Consider the following 26,725-nt stretch of genomic DNA (forward strand, 5'->3'; position numbering starts at 1 on the left):
TCCCTACTGTTATTCTGCATCTCTGCCAAACTTGTAAGGATTAGCCATATACTGTAAATGACAAAATCCCTGACAAACTGAACAGTTTTGTTTGGCCCAGTACAATTTTGTCAGTGTTTATTTCCAGGCAGGATACACAGAGATGGAAAAGTAACAGTAGTTATCATTCAGGCAGACTGGCAATGAGGCAGGTTAGATCAGACTGCCTAAAGCTGTTCTAGGGTTCTCAAGGTGCTGTAACTTGAAGGATAGGCTGTAGTGCAGTTTTTCTTCTACACTTTTTTCAGGCTCACATTCTTATTTAAAAAATGAAATGATGATCAATTGTAGTAGTCTGTGAATACATCATTGGGTAACCAACAATAACACTTTATACTGTAAGTAGAGATCTACTTAAATTGTGCAGAGATTTGAACATGTGTCACAGGCTGGTCACAGAAGAAATAGCAAAATTCCCCAGATCTTGATTCACTATATACTGTATATAGCTTAGCAGAATATATGAAGAATAGCACAAGAAGCCTAGTATTACAACTTTGTCATTACTTTAATAAACTGGTCTGTTTTTATTAAATGACAGCCTGCAAAATGTACCAGCAGCTGCAGATGACCTTTTCTGTCTTTGTAGTTTGAAGATTCATCTATCTGTCGATACTGCTAATTTTGCATCCAGAAATTTGGTGATCAGTGGAAAGAGCCCCCATCCTCAATTACCTTTAAAGACACAGAGCGTTCTTGTCAAGATCTTTGTGCCTACCAGGGATTTTCTTTCAGTAGTTCAGAGTCAAAACGCAGAAAAGGCAAGTGATTGGTTTGATAGGTATGAACATCCCTCAAAAAAGTCCCATTGCATGGTGAACAAACCAATTTAAAATTAATCTGCATGTAAGGTTCATGAAGGGTACTGGTTCATACAATTCTGAGCATGTCAAATTTGTTTCTTTCCTGCTCAGCCTTTTGAGTGGACAAATGGTTTGATGATGACTTCTGTAGTCAGTGTGCACCTTGTATGTTAATACAGTTGATATTCTACACACTGCAGTAAAGTAACATCATTTTTATGTAGGAAAATCAACAGTTTTGTTGGTAATCAGAGAGAAGTTTTAAAGTGTATTGAATGCTAGTTTAATGGAACATCTAGTTTTTTTCCAATTTTCTAACAATTTTAACAACTTTGCATGGATCCTTAGTTATAGGATTTGGTTTCTAACTCTTCATCTGTTCTTGAATGATTTTAATGGTTTCTTCAAAGGTGAATTGCCTGCCATGAAAGTCTGTTGACTTCAGTCTTAAGTATGTTTTTTACTAAAAGGATTGGATGATGTCTTTTTAATTCAAAAATCTAATTAAGAGTGCTGCACTTTCCACATGACAAAGACACGCAGGAACATCCAATCATGTCTGGACAAAAAGAAACACAATATGCAAAATGAATATAGTTTATTCTTATGGCACAATACAAACTCATTATTTTTAAAAATCGTTGCAAGCGTTTCAGGTGCATAAGAATAATGTGTGTTATGGTGGTGGATATGTTGCTGACATCCAAATACGAATGGATTGGGTGTATTACCAGACATCTGACAACGATTAGTTGTTTTGTGATTTGTAGTTTCACTCCCACCACACGCAGTAAATTCTTGTGCGTACTGGATTATACTATATGTAAACTTGCAGCAGGCAGGAGAAACCAATGGAATTGTGCTTCAGCGAACCAGTGCATGGTGGTTTGCAGCAATTAAGGACGACAAGGTCATCCTTCTTGGGAACACAGACATTTTCGTGCCTTGTGTGTATCTCCGATACTCGAAGAGATGGCGAAAATAAACGGGGGAATTAGTCTGTAATTGAAACCGTGCCGTGTGGCTATGTTTAAGTACATAGTGAGCTCCCAGTAGGGACCTAATTATATAATTAGGACCCAGCCTTTTCAATCTACAACATGAGAGGCCCCAATTATTGTCTGACATTTGGTTACATTTAGTGTTACCACGGCGATAGAGCCACTGAGGGCTGCATGTCTTCCAGGTCTGGCGTAGTTCTCCTCACTGAGCAACAGACAGAGCAAAATGTTTTAATTTTATATATTATTATTTTAATAAAAGCACCCTACAGAACTTAGCCTGCTGAAAAGCCATAGGACTGTACTGCTGGTGGTGCTCGTCCTCTGTCAGGTAGCCGAAGTTAGCTCACATACAGTCCTTCATAATATTGGTTACAGCTGTGGTTCCATCAGGCTTGCAGCGGAAGGACAGATGTGCTGCTCAGCCACTAGTGGCAGTGCGAACCGACTCAAAATCCTCTTAAAGCAAAGAAAATGATCATTCCGTAGCAGCACTCAAGTCATATCCTAATTCTTGTTTCCCTTGATTAACATTAACATTCACATTTTCCATTTCTTCTTTTTGCTTTTTAAATAAAGCAAAGCCTTTCTGATAGATCTTTTAGCACAAAACAACTTTCTGGGTCATACAAGTTAGTTAAGTAACTTAATGCAAAGCAAACAGAGGTGTTTAGTGAAGTGCTAGACATTTTCCTGGATTTTTAAGAAAACGGGAAGCTGTCTGAATTTCTCTGAATTGCAGGAACAATCTTTCACATTTCTGGATAGACGACGTCGGTGCTGTTCCAATAATTCCATCCAGATTTTTTTGGCTACTTTGGAAGTGTTTATGATACACTTTAAGTGATTTTCTTTCTGCTGTTAACATCCACATACAGATAATCCTGTGAGATCTGTGCAGTGATCTCCCATTGCCCAGTTCCAGTGTTTGAAAAAATTGCCTAAAAAAGTTCTATAAGGGTTGTTGTACATTTTACTGATTCAGAAAGTAATTAAATATTATTCTTGTGGACTTGTGAAGCCACTCCTTATGCATTTTCTCTGTATTACTGGCTGCATCTTCTAAGTCCCAGAAGTTTTTCATATTGACCTTAGTCCACTTCTTTTAATCTCACTACAACAAAACACACACACAGCTCGTAATGAGGTCCAGTTTCAGTTCATTTTATAAGTGTGTTCAGTTCTGCAGGTCAACTCAAGTCAAATGTACAGTACTTTACATTTATCTCCCAGTTAAGCATCTCCATACTTCATTGTATACCAGTCCCTGAGATATTCTTGGGATTGGAATAAGTATGTAAGCGTGTCTGCTTGTGAAGTATGTCTCATAACGTACGATGAGATGGTTACTATGAAGTCACTCCTTAGGACTCTCAAGAGAGTTCACGCTTCCCACAGTGAGGAGCTGGCCTTTTCTCTCAAAGGGTTGTCTTAATGCTGTAACAGCATTTCATAAATGATGGTTGGAGTGATGTCACATCCCAGGATTTTCCCAGACACGGATGTATCTTGCCCCAATGAGTTGGCTTTCTGGTGAAGCCAACATTTATATCCATGTGCTGAGAGACGTACACGAGACAGTGACAGGAGGCGGACACTGCTCAAAGGCTTTTTGACACTGCAGTCTGAATCCAGGGTCTGATGTCCAGACACTGTGCAAAATGCTCAGGTTGAAAAGTGTCTGAAATAAATGTAGGGCTCTTCTGAAACTGGGGAATGAAGATGCTAACAGACAGAGAACTAATAGTTTCTTGGAGTGAGGAAAGTGAAGCATGTTTTGTTAAGAGACTGTACTAAAGGTCTGTGATGTGGTGTGTTAAAATAATCACAGCTTTTGTTAAAGTCATGAAGAAAACATTATTTCTGTTCAGCTTTCCAGAAGTCTGAAATTACATATGCTGTAGCTAGGTAAAGTAATTGTTTTCACATTATCTGCCGTGCACATACAGCATTTATCTAACCATTATTTCCATTTAATTCCTGAAGGTAAAGAGTATTTCATGGAAGTGCACTGCTAACAAAAAACAACATTATTCTCAATTTACCCCGCATTTCAATAAAATCCATTATAAATTAATGGTTCTGTGTTTTCTCTGTATGAATTTCAATCGTTATTTGTTGTCCTGAATTAATGTGACAATTGGTTTGCTCAATGAATTTGTAAAGCACAGCAAAAAGATGCCGTTTGTCACACATATCCTAGTACAATATCATTTTGTCTTAATAATTAGGATTGCACATCACAAACCCTCATAAGTATATATCTGTTTACGAAATATAGGTTATACATTTATATGGATTGCAATCAAAAACTTTATCATACCTTAATGAAAAGCTCTCTGCACACTCTTATAACCCCTAGTGAGAGCTGGTACTGCTTATTTCAGGTTTTGTCACAGTGCTGAGATACTGTTACTGAATTACATCTGAACTAGGACAAACACAGTTGCGGATTCAATTAAACTGGAAAGACCGACGCAATTTCACAAAACCACTGTTCAAAGATTGGAAAAATCCTTGGAAAATACCTTTTTTATTACTGGTATATGTTCACAATGATCAATCACATACTCTACTGTATGTATTGTATACAAATCCAACAATCATAGTTTTTAGTTGAAAAAAAACCACTTCCAACATTGGCTAAATAACTTTTTTAAGCACTATCCTGTATTTAAGATAATGCGATATGTACAGTTAAAATGCCAGCAGCCATAACACTCTGCAACTCACAACTGGCAACGCACTGAAGCTCAGCAGGTGTGAGCCTGGTCAGTACCTGGATGGGAGACCTCCTGGGAAAAACTAAGGTTGCTGCTGGAAGAGGTGTTAGTGGGGCCAGCAGGGGGTGCTCACCCTGCGGTACATGTGGGTCCTAATGCCCCAGTATAGTGATGGGGACACTATACTGTAAACAGGCGCCGTCCTTCAGATGAGACGTAAAACCGAGGTCCTGACTCTCTGTGGTCATTAAAAATCCCAGGGCGTTTCTCGAAAAGAGTAGGGGCATCCTGGCCAAATTTCCCATTGGCCCTTACCAATCATGGACACCTAATAATCCCCATCTATGAATTGGCTATATAGACGATAAAGACAAGGTGTACTTGCACCAGCAATGATTTATTGTGATTCATTCTATATTGGGGTCAGTTCCTTTTTGAATCATCCTGTGTGCGATTTGGTCTTATGTGTATTGCAGTTGTCTAAACACCAGCATCATTGTGCTGCAGAGTAATGCACAAAGGGACAGGATAGGTATTTATGAGGTTTCTGTTTGATTTTTTTACAGAAGACTTCTGGTAGTGATATTTGCCCTTCTTTGCCCAGAAGCATTGAAATCAATGCATTTGGCCAAAGAACTGTTGCCAAACTGCACTGTTTGGCTTTATGCCCCCTGCTGGTTGGACAGCAGTGCTCACTAAGTGCTTCCTCTGAACTCTGATCGGGTTCATCTTTACCGTGTGCCAGGGCACTCTGGGTGGTCTGGACATACTGGTGTTTGCTAGGGGAGAGAGGAGAGAAGGATGTGGTTTGGGAAGGGTTTAGCTCAGTCACCCACCTTAGCAGCACTGAGAAAGAGCGATTTCCTGCCTGTCAAATGCCAGCCTCTGTGATTCGGCCAAAAAACTGTCTTCTACCTCTTGTCCCTGAGGTGTCCAGACTGTGTCCATTCAGAGGTATCGGGACCAAACACGATTGCTAAGCTGACAGGAAAGGGCTGTCAATGGGCCTGGGGAGTCTAAAACTGGTAATAGAAGCTGTGGGTTGTCCAAAAGCCTCCTGCCAGAGAACCACTCCATTCCTGCTGAGTTCTCCCACTCAGGCTCTGATTACTTATTCCTGCAAGAATAATCTGAAAATCTCAGTATAAGGAAAAGCTTTTATTATGGCTCCGAGGCAAGCTGAGCTAGAGTTGAGAATTCAGTATAAGTTAATGGAAATGAGGCCAACTTCATAATACAAGTCACCAATATCCTTTCACACCTTACAAGAAATAAATGTCACACATTGCTGTCCCCTTTTTATGAGAAATCAATTAATTATGAATGATTGGGTAAAACAAAGGGGTTGCGATTTCTACAGAAAGAACATAATTATAATTTTTATACTGGAAAAGAGACTTGAGGGCTGTAACTCTGCTTTGCAAATTTTTATTTAATTTTGAATTATGAAAGCTGATTGAGATATTTAAATGCTTTGATTTGTAAAAATTATATTGTCTGTAATTACTAGACACCCTATTCTGACCGTCTTACTGAACAGCCTTACAGTGACTTACAAAAAACATTTGAAAAGAACACAATAAATGTATCTACTGCAATTCTAACACGGTTATACTTGGGTGCTGGATTGCAAATGCAAAATGTGGCAACATAAAAAACACATTATGCTCATTATAAGAGGTGTTAGATAAATAAGATATACTGTAAATAAGATATATTAATCAATAGCTTCTAAGCCATTTCACTGCAATTAAATGGATATTAAGTGAAATTTCCAGGAGATAGAGAAAAAGAATCATCCCTTGGATGACAAAATTGACCTTGAGTTCGCAATATTTTTTTCATTTTGCATCATCAGACATTATAATGGACTGAAGGTCACTTACTGTATTAAAAGGTTGGGTGCCTGGATTCCCACTGGATTCTCTCCCCTTCAGTCAATATTTGTATATAAAGAGAATAAACCTAGATTACAAAAGCCATGATTCTTCCCCAGATTTTTGGCATTCCATTTAAAAAATATAAAATTAGATTCTGTCCTTTTTGTTTTTTGCAAAGATGGAAACATTTTTTCCATGACTGAGTTCTGTGGAGTGTTTTGGTGTGACATGCAGTACGTTCTAGGTGTACTGTATTAAATTACATGGAATTAAAGATATTAACTCTTAATTCCTTTTTACATACGCAAAGAATTCTCTTAGGTTAAAATGATTATTGTCCTTACAGCACAGAGTTTATGTACACAAAGAGCAACATCTAGAATTCATTTTGTACAATACAAAATAACTTTGTAACAACACTGTGCCAGCAAGGAATTAAAACAGTGTATTTTTTTACCAAGCTTATTTGTATTCACTCAAAATGTACACCATGTGTCAAGAAGGAAAGACACACTAACTGGATGTTTCTAAGAACAGCAAGTTCTAGTTTTGATAGCATTAGCACACACAGTGTGTGCCAAGGCCTGAGTGTGTTAGAGTCTTCATTGTGTGTGTGTCTGTATCCCTGAGTGTGTGATTGACGGGGGTTAAATCTCTCTCTGCATTAACACAAGTGGCGTGTTTTGTCATCAGGCCGCTGCTCTGCCAAAACTCATTTGGTCAAACGTGAAATTTATTACAGATGTTCTGTTCTGGTAATAAAAACAGGTTGAGCCTGACTGCCAGAAACTCTAAACAAAGCCCCCTCCTTGGCGTTCTGTTCTGCTGGAGACACAGAATTAGGTTGTTCCACTTGCAGACAAATTCACAGGCCTGCATCCCGGCAATCTTAAAGGACCAGAGCACTAACCTGTGTTGCAAGCCCTGAGAGCAGGCCAGACAGAAAGCAGAATTCGAAGCATTTTAGTACTCCTGTCGGTGCTGATACATAGTAATTGAAAGCTCGCAATGGTAAAACAAGCTGCTATTTCATTCATATTACCTGAGAAAGGATCCATTGCAGTTTGCAGTTCATATGAAAAACTGGTAGTCAGGAACTGACCGGCAGGTACTGACTTGGCGACCTCTTTATTAGACTAGGGCTCCTTTGCTGACCTCTTACTCTGGAAGTAAAGCTCTGTGCACCACTTAAATGCACCGCACAAAAGCTGCCTTTCACACCTGGCAAAACTGGTGTTGGACTTCCATGGTCATGAGGCAGATGAAAGCCCATGCTATAGGCAGCTGAGCATCTTTTGCAAATTGCCACCCCTAATTGACCCTGAGAGACATGAATTACATTTAGGCACATTATGGTATTCAAAGTGCTTTTTATATAACTGAGAAATGAAAATCCTTGTGTAGGTCTTGCAGAAAACTCCTTTCACTATATGTCTTTTTCTGTAGGAATAAAGTAAATATTGCTCAGGTCTTATGCAAACTATCTCTGAAGGAAGCATAAAGTTTCAGATATTACGTTTTTTGTAATTTTGATTATAGTTACATTTTAAATTTCCATAAATACCTCAAACTAGAAATACTATAGTCTGTGTTTAAGACCAAAATCTCATGGGAACATACATAATGTTATTTACATTTCAAATAATGAGCAGATACATTTCATAATTGTTTGAGTAGCATTGTTCCTTGGGACAACAAGATACAGAGTTCAAATAATGTGATTTCATACAACAGTGGCTGCAGTAGGAGGAATTCCAGAAGAAATAGGCTGCGCATGTAGCTTGCCATCATAGATACTGTAGCATGTTGATAGCTTAAAAATGAGATCACCATCTTCCCTGTCTTAGCCAACATCTGAGTTGCTGGAGTATTTTCAATAACAAATGCCATCATGCTCATGACAGAGGGTGACATATGGAGGGAATTATGCTGGCTGTTGTGTTGTTTAAGTTCCAGTCAGTTTGGAACTTGAGTCATGAACTTGGATGGTGGGAGTATGGTGATAAGGTGAACAATCTCTAGCTATTTTATAGCTAAGAATAGCTATTGTGCAGATAGAAGACAACCTTATAGCTCCTCCAATATATTGATGAAGGTCTGGAGCCAACAGTTTTTCCTATCCTACAAGCTAATCTAGAAGTCATAATTTTCCAAAAGGGCAATGCAAAACCGAACCGTCCAATGCTTACAATGACATGACTTCAGGAAAACAATGTTGACATCATGCGTGGTCAAATTGCTACTAGTATCAACAGGAGACGTCAATGACTGGATGTAGCTGTACAGGAAGAGTGATCGAACATCTAACATCAGTCTGTTTGGAGGCTGATTAGGTCTATGCAGCAATTCTGCCAGGATTGTGTTAATGCTCAGCATGTGGCATGTTTCATACTGAAGATTTATTATGATACTTTGGTTTCTATTTTTATTTCCACTTTCTGAGATTTTATCTTTGGTTGTGAATTCATTTGACCAGAGAGTTTTAGTATTAGTACAAAGAACAAGCTATCCCACTGTGAAACATAATTCCCTTTTAAACAATATGAATTCAATAATTTTTATTAACATGCTATAGAACAGATTATGTGCAGAATACTGTAAAACAAAGTTTGTGTTTAAGCACATTATAATCTACTCGGACACAGCTTGTTAAAATAATATATTTGGAAAATGGTTTATTCTTGTTTTTAGAGAATGAAGTGTGCAGATTAAAATATATTTGTATCTTTCAAACCACACAGACCTTAGAAGAATTTGACCAATGTGACCGTTTGTGAGGACGCTATTATGTTACAGCTGCTTGTTATGTCAATGTTTTGTCGTTTTGGGGGCTGCAGGTTGTTGGGGGGCTGTTAAATGGTTAAATGGGTACGACACAGAGCTCGCACCGTGGAACCACACTGATTTATAAGAGCCTGTCTTTGCTGACAGGATCAGAGGAAATGATTCGACTCAATGAGCACCTCAACAGCCTGTGATTTACTGGATATCATTTCCATTCTAGTAAAGTCAATCTTTCTGGAAGGTCACGGGCCGGCCTTTTTACATTAGCGTCTTTTAATCCCCATCACTCAGTGCTGGCCAGCGCCACGCTCTCGTTAATAATGGATAGACCGCACTCCCCAGGTTCTTTTTCTCCTCTTTTTGAAATTATTCTTTTTTCACTTTTTTTTCCCTTCTTCCCCGCCATCAATGTTCAGTGGGAAAACGTTGCAGTGGGGTTAGTGGGCGACAGATAACAATGTCCTAACCATGCCAACAGCAGATTGGCTGAAGGCTAAAGCTACATTTTTTTCCCCCAAAACGGTTATTGTGAGTCAAACACACCTGAAGGTTTTGGAAGCGTTTCAAAATACAGGTGCATTACCATAATTTGTAGTGCAGCCATAACGTTACACCAGATCCATGCACTTATCTTAAAAGCTGATGTAAAAGCCTGTGTTATGTCTCACCTTGTCATTCATGATTTTAATTTAACTTCTCTGCTTTTTGCTGAGCTCAATAGCTTCACACCAGAGTCCCCTAGCATGTGAGAATGTGGAGCATCGCACCCAATGTGACATGATTACAAGAAGGTTAATTAGTCTAAGAGCTGGTCCTTTTCTAGTGCTGATGTTTTCATCTTTTTTTTTCTTGCAGTTATTGCATAATAACAGATGCAATCTTTACATCTTGTAATGTGTGAAACTCAAATTGTAATGATGAATTAATTTTTTGCAGCTTTTATTAACCGTGTCTGGGGTGGAACTGGAGCACCAGTCTGGAAAACAACAATAAAAACATTGAGGGCGAGCTGAGAAGACAGGTAATCTTTTAATCTCCCTGCCATCTCATCTCCCTCTCCCTCTATTCTTTGCTAACACATTTCATATTCTAATCATTTCCCATTTCTCCTACAAGGTAATGGTTTTCCATTGCAGATGAAATCCCCATCAAACTCAAGAAAATTCTGGTAAGAGTATTGAATTTTGACGTTTCCTAGAATTTGAAGGCACAATTCTTTCCTCCACCTCTTTCTTTTTTTTTTGCTCATTCTTCCCCGAAGGTTACTGCTAAACGTGCATCATTCAGCGAAAAACAAAAGGCACCAAAATTGATTCTGTTATCAGGAGCTGCACAACTAGGGCCTTTGATCAGGAATGAAAAGCTGCTGTAATGTCAGAATTGTGCAAAAGCAGCTTTTTCAGAGTTTTACAACAATTACAACATAGTAGGGTCAAAACTAAAGTTTTTTTCTCTCTTGTATTAGGGTTAGACCCTTCAATAATGGGAATTATGGTTATTCTTTACTTTTGTTTCTCCTGCCTCTCTTCATTTATTGTTAAATATTTTCCCTGTATAATATTCATTGTTCTAAATGCATTCAAAGCAGTTCCAGTGTTCTATGGTGGGGTAGTTTCAACGTTTTATGTACCAGTTATTAAATGGACTGTAGAAGGTTGTGGAATATGAGCTGAACATGCAGCAAAACAAACTGAGCCCTCTTGGAAAGGATGAAATGACGCAGAGTTATTTAATGAGTTAGTGTCGTCCCTCAGTTAAGGAACATCTGCTCAAATTCTCACCATTTGCCTTTAATGGCCAAATGTTAAGCAAGCTGACATAGCCTGTCAGGTCAGACAGAGTCTACATCCTACAGAGAATCTGTACCATCTGATTGGTGCAAATTAAATATCCTTAATCTAAAACACTTGATCAAATCTATTAAGATTTTTTACTTCCTCCCAGACATGAAAAACTAAATGAGCCTCCTTTCTGATGCCAAAAAGTATATGTTTTAGCAGGTGCAACTTCCAACTTGCGGTAGAAATTCACTGAGAAGTGTTAATATTCACTAAGCAAAACAAAGGTGTTGTGCTGTCTTTGAGAGTGTATTCATTTCTCAGGAGAAGGACATGCAAAAGTAACAGCAAATACTGGTTATAGTTTTTATGCAACGCAAGTAAAGCATGTGTCACTTTTGAAACGGACAGTGGATGGAGATGCATTTTTTGCTCTATGACCACGATCATGATTCTCTCTTCCCATTATATAAAAATCCAGTTCAGCTTTCTTTTCACACTTTGGTCACCAAATTAGAAATGGGAAATTATCTGTATCAGTTAGGAAAGCAAAAGAAGTAGAACTCAGATCACACAATTTTCCCCTCACAAACTGGCCACGGGTGATCATCAGCAGTCGGTGTGTTGAGCTATCCTTTCAGCAGTCTGCAGAGGCTCTGACTGGGGCTGTTTTAGATTAAGTGCTTGCTGTAATTGGCTGCATAGTACTTAAGGCAAACAGCTTTTAATAAGCAATAGAGGCTGGAGCGAAACTGACAATAACGGCTGCCCTACATCAATTATTGGATACATATCCATCACAGCCTGACTTATATGTGACCCCCAGCACCTGGCAGCTGAAATATTGACCGGTCACCGTTTTGTAGCGCAAGTGACATGTTCTATTTTCAATCACATTTATTAGGGGCTGTTAAAATGACTGAAGGTGCTGTGGGGTTTCATTTTCACTATAGTTTTATTAATTTTAAAAAAGTTCCGATCCATATAAAGATTAGCTAGATGAAAATAATGCTGCCTTTTTACAGGTGAACAAAATATGACAGTTTGTTTAATCATGGAGTTTGTTAATTGTGAACCCAGTTCTGCCACACATCTGCATTATACTGAACCAAAACAAATTTTTCAAATTCAGTAAGGTATTGGTGTTCAACATTTAGCTATGTAGTTAAGAAATTGCATTCACCTGTTGTACACAGTGCATTAAATCTACAAAGCCTACTGCATCTACAAAAAACAAGAACTCAAAGGTGAGAAAATGTTTTTTTCCTGTTACTTTTTTACAGCAATGTAGTGTTTACAAGCTAGGGCATCCACTTTGGCACAAGAATAGATTGGAGAGGGGGGGATCAACAAGAAACCTTTTCATAATATTAAAACGAGAAACGAAAAGGCAAAAGCAATGCAGTCATCCCTGTGATCTTCTCCTTGAATTATGCAAACCTTAATTGGCTTCCATGCTGCTTAAAGCAAACAGTTTAAATAAGTAAAAGGCACTTGGATGAGAAAGCCAGTGTGCAATTATTGGAACTGCATCCATCAGGCAACAGAGTGATGGGCAGCCCACTGGTACCATATACATTATCTAATGACCACTCGCTTAATTATACTCAGGCTGACATGTTTATAAGGGTGAACTTTGCAGTACTATTAGCAGCCAGACAGCTGAACTATTGTGCTACCCTGAGGGCAGACTTGTCCCTTCAGCTTCAGTCCTCCATAGACCTATTATATGCTAATTATTGCGATTTTTAACTAGGTTACAAGGAGTTAATTTAGTGGGCTATTAAGGAGGTCTATATTTCACCCCTGCAAAGACTCATGGGATTTGAAGTTGCAGAGCAGACCCCCTCAAAATGTTCATGTGTATTATTTTTTTAGGAGTTCTGGGAAGAAAAACTGCAGTGGTACAGTTCTTCTTTAAAAATGTGTGCTTTAAATTTCGTGGACATCTAGTACTTAGGCCTGAACTGCATGTGTCACTTCTCAATTGTTCACTGATGGCTGAGATTTTCACCTACTAATAAAGATAAGTTTTACTCTGACATTTTGGAAGAAGTTGATATCCGACTCTTAAAGACATTTCATTAGGTTTGGAACCTGTAATGTCACTGCGATCGTGTTCCTTCCCACTTCTCTTAAAAAGAAATATCGCAAATGTGGATTGGATTCACAATCCAATTGCGATGGGCATCCTTTCCACGGGAAATCCATGTCTGGGGCTGTCTCTCCAGACTCTAGATCTGAAATCAGAAGCACTTGAAGAGATTTATCGCTGACATTTATGAGTGCATGTGAGTAAGTAGCAGATTGGCAGGGAAAGGACTGAGTGATATAGGCAGACTATCAATGTGACAGAAGTCAACTACTCCCATTGCACAATACCAAAGGGCATGTTTAATAGCTGTCATTTGATTTATGCTGTGTTACATATAACTTTTATTTAGGAGCTCTTTGTTGAAACCTTTTCTTTTTTCAGAATTTATGAACATATTAAAGGGATTAATTTAGTATTATTCAAAGGTTAGTTACATTTTATTACCTCAATATGTGCTACTAATAAGGGTCATGTCAGATTCTGTAAAATCTTTTGCAAGTTGAATTTAACTAATCACTTTGTTTTTACCCATCTGCCCAGTCAGCATTTTTAATACAGTTTACAGGAGGTTACCAGGATGAATTAAACCACATTGGTCTTGGGAGATCCTTGCCTGCTTTAGCTATCTGTCATAAGACAATCAGTACAATCTTATGCTACAGTAAAACTTTATAAAGGATAAACATCTTAAAATATTAAATAGCTGTGGCGAAGTCCTAAGCCTATTCCTGAAACAGGTGGTCTCAGATTGCAGAATGTCTTGATTATAGATTTGCAATCTTACATCACTTTACTAATAATGAACCTCTTGTGGAGCCATTGATGCATTCACAGTTAAATTAGTGTTGAATGTGACTGCCAATATCACATTACTTCGTTTTTAATTTTGTGTAATTGCAATTTGTTCAGTTTTCTTTATGTAATACCCACAGTACAATCATGTTAATTTATATACAACTATGACAAATAAATAATGAAAAATACACTATAGTGGTGGTATGCTATGTGCTCAAATTCTATGTACTAATGTAAATTTTCAAAATATTATTAATAAAGACTTATTTAAATGTTGATTTTTTTTTTCTCCGTTGTAAACTCAGGTCATGCATTGCTTTGAGTTCCTGTGATGGGGAATCTTTCCTTCAGTGAATGAATTACTATAGGCATTATCAAGGTATAAACGTCCATTTCTGTGAGATCTCTCCAGAAAGATACCTCTGTGGAACTAAAGATACTATGCTGTTTGGTAGCAAGGAGGGAATTTATGATAACACTTAAAGAAAGGAATCAATAAGTGATAATGTCTGCAGAATTGAAGTAGTCACCATTTTAGTCCATAAGGCAACAGTGTTTTGACAAAACATTCTGAGTGAGAAAATGTTTTAAGAATAATTGTTTTAAGAAAAAAACAAAGAACACCCAGCTGAATATTTTTATAAATACCACCCAACAGATAGAACAGAACAGGGTTCCTATTAAATAAGACTTTTTTCTGTGTACAGCCACAATGTTCTTTCAGTGTTATTGCATTTCTGTGGATATCAAAAGCAGAAACAAAGGTGTAAAAATCATCTCGTTTTTTAAAGTGATGCTAAATTTACATAGTTTTGAAACAAGCATACAAACCAAAAACAAACTACCATTTACTATTGACTTCTGGTTGTAAAGGGATATCTTTTCACTTTAGTAAAATAGTGCCAGGTTGTTCATTTCAAAGGGGAAAGCTCCATTTCCTCTTTCTTTTGAGTCTGTTTCAAAAATGTTTATTATTTCTCTCTATCACTTATATTCAGAACAACAGCATCTCTCAGCTTATTGTTATTCCTTATTCGCATGTATATGTGAGATGGAGACTGTGCTCTAATATTGTGCTTTTTCTGAGCTCTGGACAGATAAACCCATTCCATGCGTAATGAAATAAACAGGGACTTAAAGATAAAGAATCATCTGGAAGGACTCAAAAATTCAAAAAACACCATTTTATCACACATGGAAAAAATGTATGTAGTACAACTGCCGTCTTGCCCCTTGTGTGACCTCTGACTCCTAGCCATTCAGGAGCCATTTGTCTGTGTAGCATTGCGGGGATAAGGGGATACTTTTAACCTAACCATGCCTCCCTCCAACCCCCCTTCATCAACACGCCCCCCCCCCTCTTCAATTCACCTTGCCTGTAATCCCCTCCCAATCAATAGTAACTGCTCTCTCAATAATTCATAACGTTAACATGCGCTCAATGGCCCTGTAGATGGATGGGGAAGACATAGGAGGGCCATCATTCCTGTATTGATCTTTCTGTGGGAGTCGATAGCGAGGGATCTGATGGAGTTACGGTCCAGCTTCCTGCAACCAGGGCAAAAAACAGCAGGACCCAGCTCCCGAGCGTGGGGAAAGTTATCCTGTCCACTACTTTCAAGCAGGATTCCAAATCACCGCCGACTCTCATGCAGGCCACCCATAGTAATGGCCTGCCGTGCAAAATGGCATTTTATTATACAATGCAGTCTAGTTACACATAATTACCATTATATATTCTGTGCATAAAAAATCTTTGTCCTAATCAGCTCTATCTATGTACTATTACAGGGGCAACCCAAGGTAATGACAGACACTGCTTTTAAAAGTGTTGGGATAATAGCTGTGAACAAGTGATTTTCCTGATAATCTGTTCTATTTCATACATTAACACTTTGCTGGAAAAAAAAGCCATTCCCTCACTGTAATATGAGCCAGATTTGAACATGAGGTTTTGAAGTTAGGGGAATCCACTGCCTCTCCTGGTCCGAGAGCCGCGTGCACACTCTTGAGCTCTGCTTGCATCTCCGTGCCTCAGCTGCTCGGCTGGGGAGTCACTTACTAGCAGTCCTATGACACACACTGCCTCAAAAAATCTGCAAGCTCTGGAAAAGAAACTGACAATAAGGGGAGAAAGAAAGAGAGATACCAGAAGAAGGGAATGTCATTGAATTGTCCCAGATTAGTGCAGTGAGCCTTAGAAATGTTGCAACTATTAAAATGAAATTACTGGCATGTTGACATTGGAAAAACATTATTACTTCTTTGAGGGGTTTGGGCTGGTTGCCAGTACTATTTTATTTTATTTTTGTTTTCATTTAAATGGTTTCTTCTTTCTTCATAATAATAAGATGTAATAATAATAACCAATTTGTGTCGAAGGTATTGCGTTGTGAAAATAATTTCATTGTAACCGGGACACCAAAGTGTTAATCAGTGGTAACAGTTTTGTTCACATTCTGTGGAGTCCCAGATGGTGAAGGCCAGAATGACTAGATTGTGAATTTGAAAATATTCACTCTGCTCCAGAAGTACTAGTCTGAGACTTTTACTGTTCAAATGAGCATCTTTGTCTCTGTGTTACGATGAACATGTTGTATCGGGCTATTTACTGCACAAGACTCACGGCTGGAGTTCGAGTGTTGACCTGCTGTGAAAAGGCCATGAATTAGTAATAACTTCATTAGAATTCAATAGGAAATGATATTTTAGTACATGTATAATTACCTTTCAATTCCCATCTCTTGCTGTAAAGCATTGCCATTATCATTGTTATCACAGACCTGATAATTAAAGCTTGGGATTTGCCTTTGGAGAGAAGCTGGAGTGTTTAAATGGTACACCGAGCTGAGGGAGCCTTGGCACATTCACACAGTGGGGCTTGATGGCAGCATTGTGCCTGCTTGTGTGGAACGGCCCAGGTTAGACTGCGAGTGGTCCCATGGGAGCAGGCTGAACTCATTTCCAATCGTTTCCACTTAAAGAGTGCGAGGCGGGCGGCGAGGGGGGTGCCTCTGGTTACAGGCCTGCACAGAACCAGCCCGTGTCTCATTAGCATGTCAATTGACTGCATCTGCTTTGCACATGAAAGGGTCTGGATGTGTAGGAGGACAAGAGAAAAAAAAATGAGGAGGGGGGACTGCAGGAGGGGGGCTTTTATCTTCAGCTTGTAGGGAGATGCCGTGCAGTTATGAAAAATACTTGCTAACACCCCCCCCAATCAACGCTCAGTCACATATCGTACCAACTCGTATAGAGAACATGCGCTCACAGTGTGCTTCAGTATCAGCATGTTGTTCTACAGTGGAAAAGTACAGTAGTGCTTTGAAAAGTCTGTGGTTTCTCTGTGTCAGATGGTTGCAAGGGACAAAGGAAGGAGAAGTTTCTATTTATTTATTAGGGAGTTATGATATAGCAGAGGTGGTAGCATAGGTAGATGTCTGCTTAAGTAGGCTGTTTGCTCCTGTGGTGTGCACAACATGTTCCCTGCCTGGATTCAAACAGGGTCTCTCAGACACCTCTGAGCCTCACAGCTCTTCCCTAAACATCAATGAACTCTGCAGAGTCAAAACGCTGGTCTGCTTGACACAGGAGAATTCAGAGGTTCCTGGGGAATATGTCACTGTATTGGACTCAAGGACCAAATGAGCTCCATTAAACTACTGAGATCTGAAATGCAATCATATGGTTGTTCAGTGGCAGTTCTGTCATGATGAAGAGTTTATCATCATCCCTTAGACCCACAGAGATCCCATTTCAGCAGATCCTGTAAGGCTAAGTGAAAATGTCTAAGGTTAAGCTGAGTAGTGTTGGATACAACATGATCTGTAGCAGTATCTGATTCCTTGAGTTAAAAAAAAAAACATCTGACTCCTCAGCCTAATCAGGAGACAGTGTCCTATATTCAGGTGCAGGTGCAGGTATGAGTTTGAGAAGCAAGAATATATAAATATAGCATAATATAAGGTCATAAGAAAGACTGAGAACAATTTATACAATTTGTCTCACTGTTCTATGAATAAATCTTTAAAGAGCCATACGATTAACGTTCTTGGGTGGGATTCTTCTCTCCAGTGGGCTATCATATAGAAATGATACCAGATTAAGTACGTCCCATGCAATTTTTTTTCCATTCTTAAAATCATTAAGAAATGCAGAGTGAAAGATCTGATCTGGATGGAATATACATGAATATAGACAGTGGAAAAGGTTTGAAGGGAAATGTGTGGGGTAGTAAGAACCAAGTCTACCTTTTTAAAATATGAAGTATTGGGTAGCTTGAGGTTAAGTCTGGCTGTTTCATGTCAAGACATTTTACAGATGGTATGCTGGAAACACATGAAGACTGTTTCTCAATGAGCTTCAGAGAGAGATGAATCCCGGGTCAGACATTACATATGTAGCCTCAGGGGTGATTGAAACAAAACACTTTCTGTGCCACTTTTCTAATGTATGCTCTATGGTTTGCCCTACTAAAGTAGGTCTTCCAAAGCAGCAAAAACATCAACAACAAAAAACCCAGTGTATACTGCTGCTTCATTCTTTCATGAGAGAGTTACATGGAGAAATGGCTCCATCAAATATGGCCACTGTTGATTGATTGCTTCCTTGAGCTGCACAGCAGAACACTAAAGAGAATAGAGGGAGCTGAGTCTCGCTTTGCCTCCTCTGAAGTGAGGAGGGTATGTAAAGAGTTCTCAGTGTAATTGACAGGTTGTATGGAGCAGGCCAGAATGAAGACACCACCACTTTGCATCAAAGGTGTTCCCAAATACATCTCTCTCTCCTTCTCTTACTCTCTCTGCTCTCTGGCTGCCGGCACTGCTTTCTTCCTAACGGAGCTGTTTTGTTGTTGCGAAGGAGAAGCCAGGGCTGCTTCCCCTGCACACAAACTGTTTTATGTGTCCTGCCTTGATGTTTTTTTCATGTCTGAAAGTCTTCCTTTCACACTGCATCTTTCCTTTGCTCTTTCTCTTCTCCCCTACCACAATCTGTTTTAAATGCTCATATGTGATAGAAAATATGACTGTTGAAATATAAGACTTCTGTAATTATTTCTTTATGTCTTATGAAGAGGGATCAAGCCAGGGTGTACTGTATGTGTGCGGCGCACTGATTAGCGGTGATAGTGGACTATTAGGGGATCATAACTGCAAGGTCATTACCATGGTACGTTGAAAGACAGGTGGCTCTTCAAGCTGCCACATACTGTAGGATAGGTGTCTAAGATGCGATGCAGGAGCCATAGGCCACAGAAACAAAGAAGGAATTGGAGAGAAAGTGGTGGTGTTCTTGACAACTGGGTCACTATCAGCTGTCTTCGCTCTGGTCAGTTCAGGTTTGATGTACTGTACAGAGGATTTCAACATCTCAGGATGTCATTTATGACTTTAAGCTGGAGTTACTGTAAAATGACTACGAAAATAGTTTTCTGCCTCTAGGGCCTAGATATTCTCAGCACTGCTGCTTTAAAATCCTATAGTAAAACTAATTGAATAAAGGACATATACCACAATGCTGTGGATTTTAATGTAAGCAAATTGATTCAGGCTTTCAGTTGAAGTGGGATCACACACTTTGAAACCCTCCCAACAATGCATTCAGTGGGATGGCGCAGATTCTTAAAGACAGGTAAATTATCAGTATGCTTGCAGTATTGGTATTTGGATACAGTGATGGATGTTCATATGTCAATGTCTTTGCTTCTGCTATAGGATTGTGGTTGGTGGAAATTGTTGGGTGGAATATATTGAGCAGTGGTGACTTGTGCGGTATGTGAATAAATTGGGCTATATGGATTTTGTGACATGTATTTACATTTATGTGTTTATGTATACAGTTGCAGACATAATACAGTAATTATGTATTTGACAGAACTTCATTCTCTCCTTTTGTATTGCATTAATACATGTATATGACTTTTAAATGTATGTTAAACCTTAAGCTACACATATTTGCCAAACATACCTTCTAAAGTTTATTGAATTCTCATCCATCCTAGGAATTGGATGCTCTGGTGAATTAAGGTACTGTAACACTGACAAGTATAGTTTAACAGGCTCTAATTATGAAATTAATGACAACCTTTTTTTAAAATGTGTCTCAATAAGGAAATAAACACAACACAAAGTGACTGTGTGATCCCTTTGACAAACAAATATAAGAGAATAAAGAATATGAGAAAAGTTTCTCTGGCTGTCATTTACTCTCGTTATGTTTAAGCACTTGAAGTTGACCTCCTTTTCTTCCCCCTCTGAGGACCTCTTTCTTTTTCTCATGACTCCACCTCCCTACCCCCTTTCCTGTTCTGCCAAGTGCTTTGAAAAGGCACTATATAAAACAAAGTTTATTATTCTTGGAATAATATGAACCGACATTGACCGTTTTAACTCCCCACCAATTCCAAACCATCACACCTAATGCTACCCAACCACTCTGTTCCTGCCTGTCTTTGTTCCCTTGTCCCTTGCCACACCCCATTTCACTGGGCTGCTCCATTCACCCACTCGAAGAGCCTTCTCATGCTCTGTCCTCACTGCTGACTGAACTATCCACAGGAACCCAGGCTGTCTCCAGGGGTCTGCTCAGCCCTTGTAATCTTTCAGCTCCCGACTACATCCGCCTTGCACTGTATCGCACTGTGTTCAGTTCTCATACTGGTAATATAATTAGTCAATTGTAAATTGTTCACTGCAAACGAAGAGAAGCACGGCTGGTTACCACTTTGTATCTGTATGTGGCGTTATTGTTATTGTTCTCAGCACTGACTGGGACAGTGTGGGACAAAACAAGAGCCACAGTAAGTTCGGGACATGACAACACCGTGCTCTGCTGGTCGGGGAGTTAACTTTGTTTATTTGTAACTGTACTGGAAAAGATAAAGGAATCGCATTGTGTGGAGTGCGGTTTTCTTTTATTAACAGTGTGTCTTAACAGTTATGCTGTAATTGTCATTTTTAGCCAATCCATTATCCACAAATAGTTTAAATAGTTCCAATGTTGTGTGTAATAGGATATTTAATATAATTGTCTGGAATGTGAATGTGCACTTGGGGTTTGTCTGTATATAAGGTGTGGTGTCTTTTTGGGGGGTATAGTATCAGTAGCAGTACACATAAACATTTACGGTGCGATTGTCATCTAAGAAATCTTTTGTTTTAATTGAAGCCTCAAGAGAGCCAGGGGCCACCCTGAACCTTGATTATGTCTTGTCATTGTGGAAAAGGTCCCCAATGGCCATCCTGAAGTGAGATAGATGAATGGGTTTATTGCATCTGTGTGTAGGGATGTATTGAATCTTGTCTGACCAAATCTTCTTCTTCATGAAAACTTTATTCACTTTCCAAATATTGACAGGCAAAATGTGCTATTTGAGATATGCTGAATAAAACAGACAGGGTTATTATTTTTTTTAATTATTTTGTATTTGTAATTCATAGGAACATACATTTTGTCACTTTTTTGTTCTGTCTGACCCAGTAGTGAACTTTGTCTGAACAGGGTTCAGACCCCCAGACATCAGAATGTTGTCACCAGTGTCCAAAAATGCAATAATAAGCCTGGCTTGAGACAGGGATGTGGGCTAAAGAAAAGAAAATAGTTTGTTTAATGGAAGGGGGAGGTGAGGTTGGAGAGAGGGGGGGTGGAGGGGCTCTCCAGTGAGGTCAGAGTTGTGTCTGCCAAGGAGAGGCTTTTGAAAAGTAGGCAGGGGTGGTGCAGAAGTTCAAGCTTATGTAGTTAATAATGAGCTGGGTTCGGCTTTTTGCTTGTTGTTTCATTTTAATTAGAAACACATTGAGCCCTGGAGAGATATTGATGAACTTTGTAAAATATAGGATGGGCCTTTGTGATTTGTTAAAAAAATCTGCTGTTTTTCATGAGCATGTGTAAAGGGTGCTAAAAGGAAATGTTTCCATGATCAGTCACTCCAGTCTACTGTGAGGCTTAATGAAACAGATGTTGTAAGGACGGTAAAAACCTTCAGTAACAGGTAACAAGTACTAACACTTTAATTATAAAGAAGCAGACAACATTAAAATCTGGGCCTGAAATAAACGTGGCTGATTCATGTAAACAGACGTTCGTATCTTCTTTTGTCCAAGGTTACTGATAACAGGCCTTGTATGTCTTATTTTCTTTTTTTTCTTTCAAACACAACATTCGTTTTTAGTAATTCGGTCATGACTGGCCCCGTTTGGCAAGTTGTTTTTTAAACTAAGTGAAGGATAGTTTGAACAACTTTAAGTACCTGCCGAATAAAATAGAGGCCAGAATAACCCCCGAGCAAATGCTGAGATGGCAGACCAATGGAACTGACTGAAAAAGTCTCTTTTTTTTTTTTTGAAAGGCTATCCTACCATACCAATTCAAATACAATGACCTCAACTCTGAGATGTGTGAAAATAAAATGGCTCCAGGTTATATAATTGTTTCCTCTTATTATCTGTGCTTGTTATCTATGCTTTCAGCAGCTGCTGTATATGGTCATACCTGTACTCGGTGTTCCTGTAAGATGGGGGGTTAATACGAGAGCTGGCGGGTTTGTTAAACATGCAGTGCTGTTCCTCCTGATTTTCGGTGTTCATTTTCTCAGTTGCAGACTAACTCATTGGAGCCCCCCCTGACCACATCAAGCAGGGGCAGGGGAAATGAAAAGAGGCCTTGAGTCAGCCCACAGCCTGCCAGAGTGCTACCTTGGCCTCCCAGGCCTGGATCCTAATACCTTTGCTGTGAGTCAACCACAAGATCATGAGACAGCAGCCCTGGAAGCCCATGCTCTCTTTTTACAAGCAGAACGAGATCCAGACGTTTTAGTTCTCTCTACTCACACAGGTGTGTGAGGGCACTTCTGCGGGAGTCTCAAGACACGAGATACAGTGGGCTACCAGCTCAGAAACATTTGACCAAAATTAGAGGACTAGTTTGAAACATTGAAAAACAATAAAAAGGCAGGTGGGTACAGCAGCAAGGGTCCTTTCAGGTGAGGAGCTGAAAGCGAAAACTGGTTTCTTTGTTAAAGGGATAATTTTTGAAAACCTGTTTACGTAATGGTAAAAAGTCAGTCAAACTCTTTCTCTTTGGTAAAGGAGGATGTTTTCAGTGAAATGACTACTAGATCATGACCAGAGTGTGCCACGTTCCTCTGCTGTGAGAGACACTTTTTGTAACAAGCACCTTTTTAAAAAAATAACCAAAAATGTAACATAGCAATAAAAAGCGCTGAGTAAAATACTGAAATGGTGAAACTTAATCTAAATATCTTAATTTGGGGTAATTTGTGATTGTGTGCTTGGATAAGTCTTCTGCAACCCTCAAAATATAGAACAAAACCCCAAAAAGATTAAATATAAACATTGTCACAAGCACCAAGAGAGCAAATTGGTAGCATCTCAGATTACATGTTAAATTGTTTTCAATCACATTAAATATGGCATGCAACATTGAACATTTCCAGGCATAAAACATATTTAAATAGAATTATTAGTTTTTATTCCCATGCAGTTTTGCTTTTGCTCCAATGTTCACAATAAGGTCTAAGTTCTTTTTGTACTTTTAAAAAGAAATTATACAGGAAACCCCAGTTCTATGGCAGAAAAAAAGTCTTGGTTGCCTAGCAACAGGTTCTTTAGATTAAATTCAAAACAAGTTAATGATCCTAAAAATGTGAAGCATGTATTTGGACCACATGTTGACATATGAGGTTTGGTTTGAACATAAGCGATATCTGATCTGTCTGCGTCTTTGTTTTTTGCCTTTTCCGTCCTTGTCTGACCTGCATGAAAAAAACAAACAAATAAAATAACCATCTAGTGTGTTCACATTTTTTGTGAAGGTTTTTCTTTGTGCTCAGTTAGAATATTTTCAACTGTACACATAAAAAGGGCAGGAGATTCAGGGATAGTAACATAAGTTGGTGCCTTTGTATAAGGCAGCCAGATCTTGTAATGCCCCCAAATGAAATGTTTTATTTGTTAAGATCACAAGGTCTGTGTTTAGTTTGTTGTGGTTCATGACTTGTGGTTGCAGGAGCATCTGATAGGCCTAGCAGTTGTTTAATGTTTCATTTAAAGAGGCCGTCAGTTGTTATTCTGTTCTTTTTAAATGCACAGATTTAGGAGTAGCTTGACCAGCATTTTAAGCACACAAACAGACGTATTGTAAGTTTAGTACAGTTCCTCTACTTTATATTAACAAAATCCTTTAGCATTCTTCCTTAAATATGAATAAGAAATCATTTTATTTATTGCATTATCTAATTAGCAGTTGCTGTATAACACGTGCTCATTTTTTTAACTTGCGCAAAATGCAATGCACAGAACTCTTGATAAGGCCTACTTGCGCAACAAAAACAGAAATGTTTAAATATAGATAACATTACTTATTTACTAGTAGCTGAATGTATTATGTGAAGAGTTTGAAGGTTCTCTACTTACAAACAATTGAAATGGGAATTTGAACTATACCGTTTACAAATTGGATCCAAAGAGCAGTTAGTTGCCATTTTAAGCTCAACAAAGACTGCTAATCACACTACACTTCCCAGGAAGATTTCTTTCGTAGTGTTATTGTATAAAGCACCCAGGATTTGTTTTTTCTTCGGATAGGATCAGTGTTTTTTCTTCACGTTTGCTATGGGTTTCAGTTCCTACTGGAGTAGCAGTTGTTCTTCAGAAAACAAAAGCTCACTGTTATGTCTGTGTACTAGGACTGAATCATTTCAGCATACTTATGAAGTCAGATTAAAGATGCACCATTTCTGTTTTGCTGGAGACTTGACAATTTCCGCCAGTGATAACCTCAAACCGCATTCTCTCTGTCCAGTCAGCGTGCACAAATAACTCTAGGGCACGGATTTATTAGAAAATGAAGCAAACCTGACATCTATACTGAGAGAAAGGGGGAAAACTTTCTATATTAAAGGGGGGGGGTGCCCTCAATCTTTTCCCATATTATTCTAATCAGAATTTTTTTTCGCCTGACAGTCACTGTGCATTTTTTCCCTGGGGGTAAAAAGTTATGAACTTTTTTTGAGGATTTTAAAAAATATATACATTTGAGGCTGCTTAGAATGGGTTTCTTTTATTGTGGTCTGTCTTAGTCACCGTACGATCCATTGCGTTCTCCCACTGAAGATGTTTTCCATTGTCTGTTAAGAAAATTCAAATGAGGAGGGGGTCCTGTTTATTTAACCCCTTCCTGACGGGCAAACATGCCGCTTCCCCAGGAGAGAGGTACTGTATTTTTCTGAAATGATTTTTAATAGGAATGACTGTAGTTTGGGGCAAGATGTTGACTGTATTGTGTTGTCATAATGCAGTATTCTAAGTCTAAGTACAGTAACATTACTTTTGGCTGCTAATTATGACTTCTGGCTTAAAGACTATTATGAGGATTCCTGTCTTCTATACATATTTCTTATGACTTACCAGCTGGTACGTATCATGCCAGAAAGAGAGATGAACAATGGATAGGTGATGAGTCAGCATGTCGACAGTCCTCGCCTTTGTTGTTAGTGAAAACAAATTAGGCCTATACATTGTTTTTATTCCAGGTTCTGAGGTAGGAATTTAAGAGGTGGTGCCACTTTTTTGGAGTGTCCCCCTCCTTAACTAATTGAAACAGACTCCCCCTGTCTGGGAATTGCAGAGCTTGTCAAAATTGTGGTTTTATTTACTTTTCGGGAACAGCAGATTTCGGTTACCACTCAAGGACAGAAAAACGGCTAAAACCCAGCAGGGTTTATTCCTTGCGAAGTGACTTTCTTCTGTTTCACAGCGAACAATGTTATCAGAGTTTTGGATTTCAGGCAGAACAGTTTAAAGAGATATGAAGCGCGATCTGAGGTCACAAGTGTCCTTATGCTTTTGTTGCAAATGACCCACTTCATCCATGGGAATCAATTTTAAGGTCAAATTGTTCCAGTTTTAAAAAAGGTGCAGGTTGTCAGTTCTGTATTGCTACTATATACAGGGTCATAATCCTGATCCTGGAGGCCCAGACACCTGCTGGTTTTCATTCCAGCCAAGCTTACATACATTATTAAAACATTAATTGAACTAACAAGTTATTTTTTTCTTCTCAAAGGCTTGGGATTTTAATTTACTTATGAAACGCAAAACTTAAAAGATGATCTCCAACACATTAACGAGACAAACACAGTCAAGCAGTTTGACAAATAGTTAAATTTGTCCTTTAATTAAGTCCGTTAAGGGTTCCATTGTGTAACCAACTACTTGGCTGGCAAGTGTGTGGCCCTTCAGCACCAGGGCTGGCAACCCATGACCTGGAAATCACAGATTGCTAGATCTCAAAGTATGCTGCTGATCCAGTTGGCTCATCTGAAGTTGTTTACTTACTTTTTAATGCACTAATCCTCCCTATTAGAGAGAGAGAGAAAAAAAAATCACTTACGGTAAAAAAGTGATGATTTTAGAAGAAAAAATATTTATCCTAAGCGTTTATCTTTGTTCTTGTTTTGCCTGGGTTATTGTGCAGAGATCGCAGTGTGGCATGGATTGTTTCTAACTCCCACACTCCTAGTCACCCCTCTTCCAGCACATAGTGGTGACGCACCATTCTGGGGGTTATTGTCTTTCAAGCCACTTCAAAGAAGCGCATGGTCCGCATTACAAAGTCACAGAAAATGTGCTGGCTATTTTTAGTTTCCTTTGACTTTGTTTCTCCTCGTGTCTCACGAGCGGGACCCGATTACAGTAAGTGTCCGTGTGGTGTAAAGGCATTGTGTGCTGGCACTTGTGTGCACAGCTGAAGAAATCACTTTAACAAAGAGCCCAGTCATCTAACCCTTTCATGGGTGCGTACATCGT

At 38.9% G+C, this 26,725-nt stretch overlaps 1 long non-coding RNA gene across 1 annotated transcript in view; it reads left to right on the plus strand.

Moving 5' to 3' along the window:
• LOC148648226 (uncharacterized) overlaps positions 1 to 23,143 on the plus strand; it is a 51,513-nt gene extending 28,370 nt beyond the window's left edge. Inside the window, exons 2-4 of the long non-coding RNA XR_015926764.1 lie at positions 10,167 to 10,251; positions 10,347 to 10,398; positions 22,492 to 23,143. This is a non-coding gene — a long non-coding RNA (uncharacterized LOC148648226). The remainder of the gene's footprint in view (positions 1 to 10,166; positions 10,252 to 10,346; positions 10,399 to 22,491) is intronic.
• Positions 23,144 to 26,725: the final 3,582 nt, after the last annotated feature.

This window comes from Lepisosteus platostomus, chromosome 15 (assembly GCF_059453375.1).
Source record: "Lepisosteus platostomus isolate fLepPlt1 chromosome 15, fLepPlt1.hap1, whole genome shotgun sequence".
NCBI lineage: Eukaryota > Metazoa > Chordata > Actinopteri > Semionotiformes > Lepisosteidae > Lepisosteus > Lepisosteus platostomus.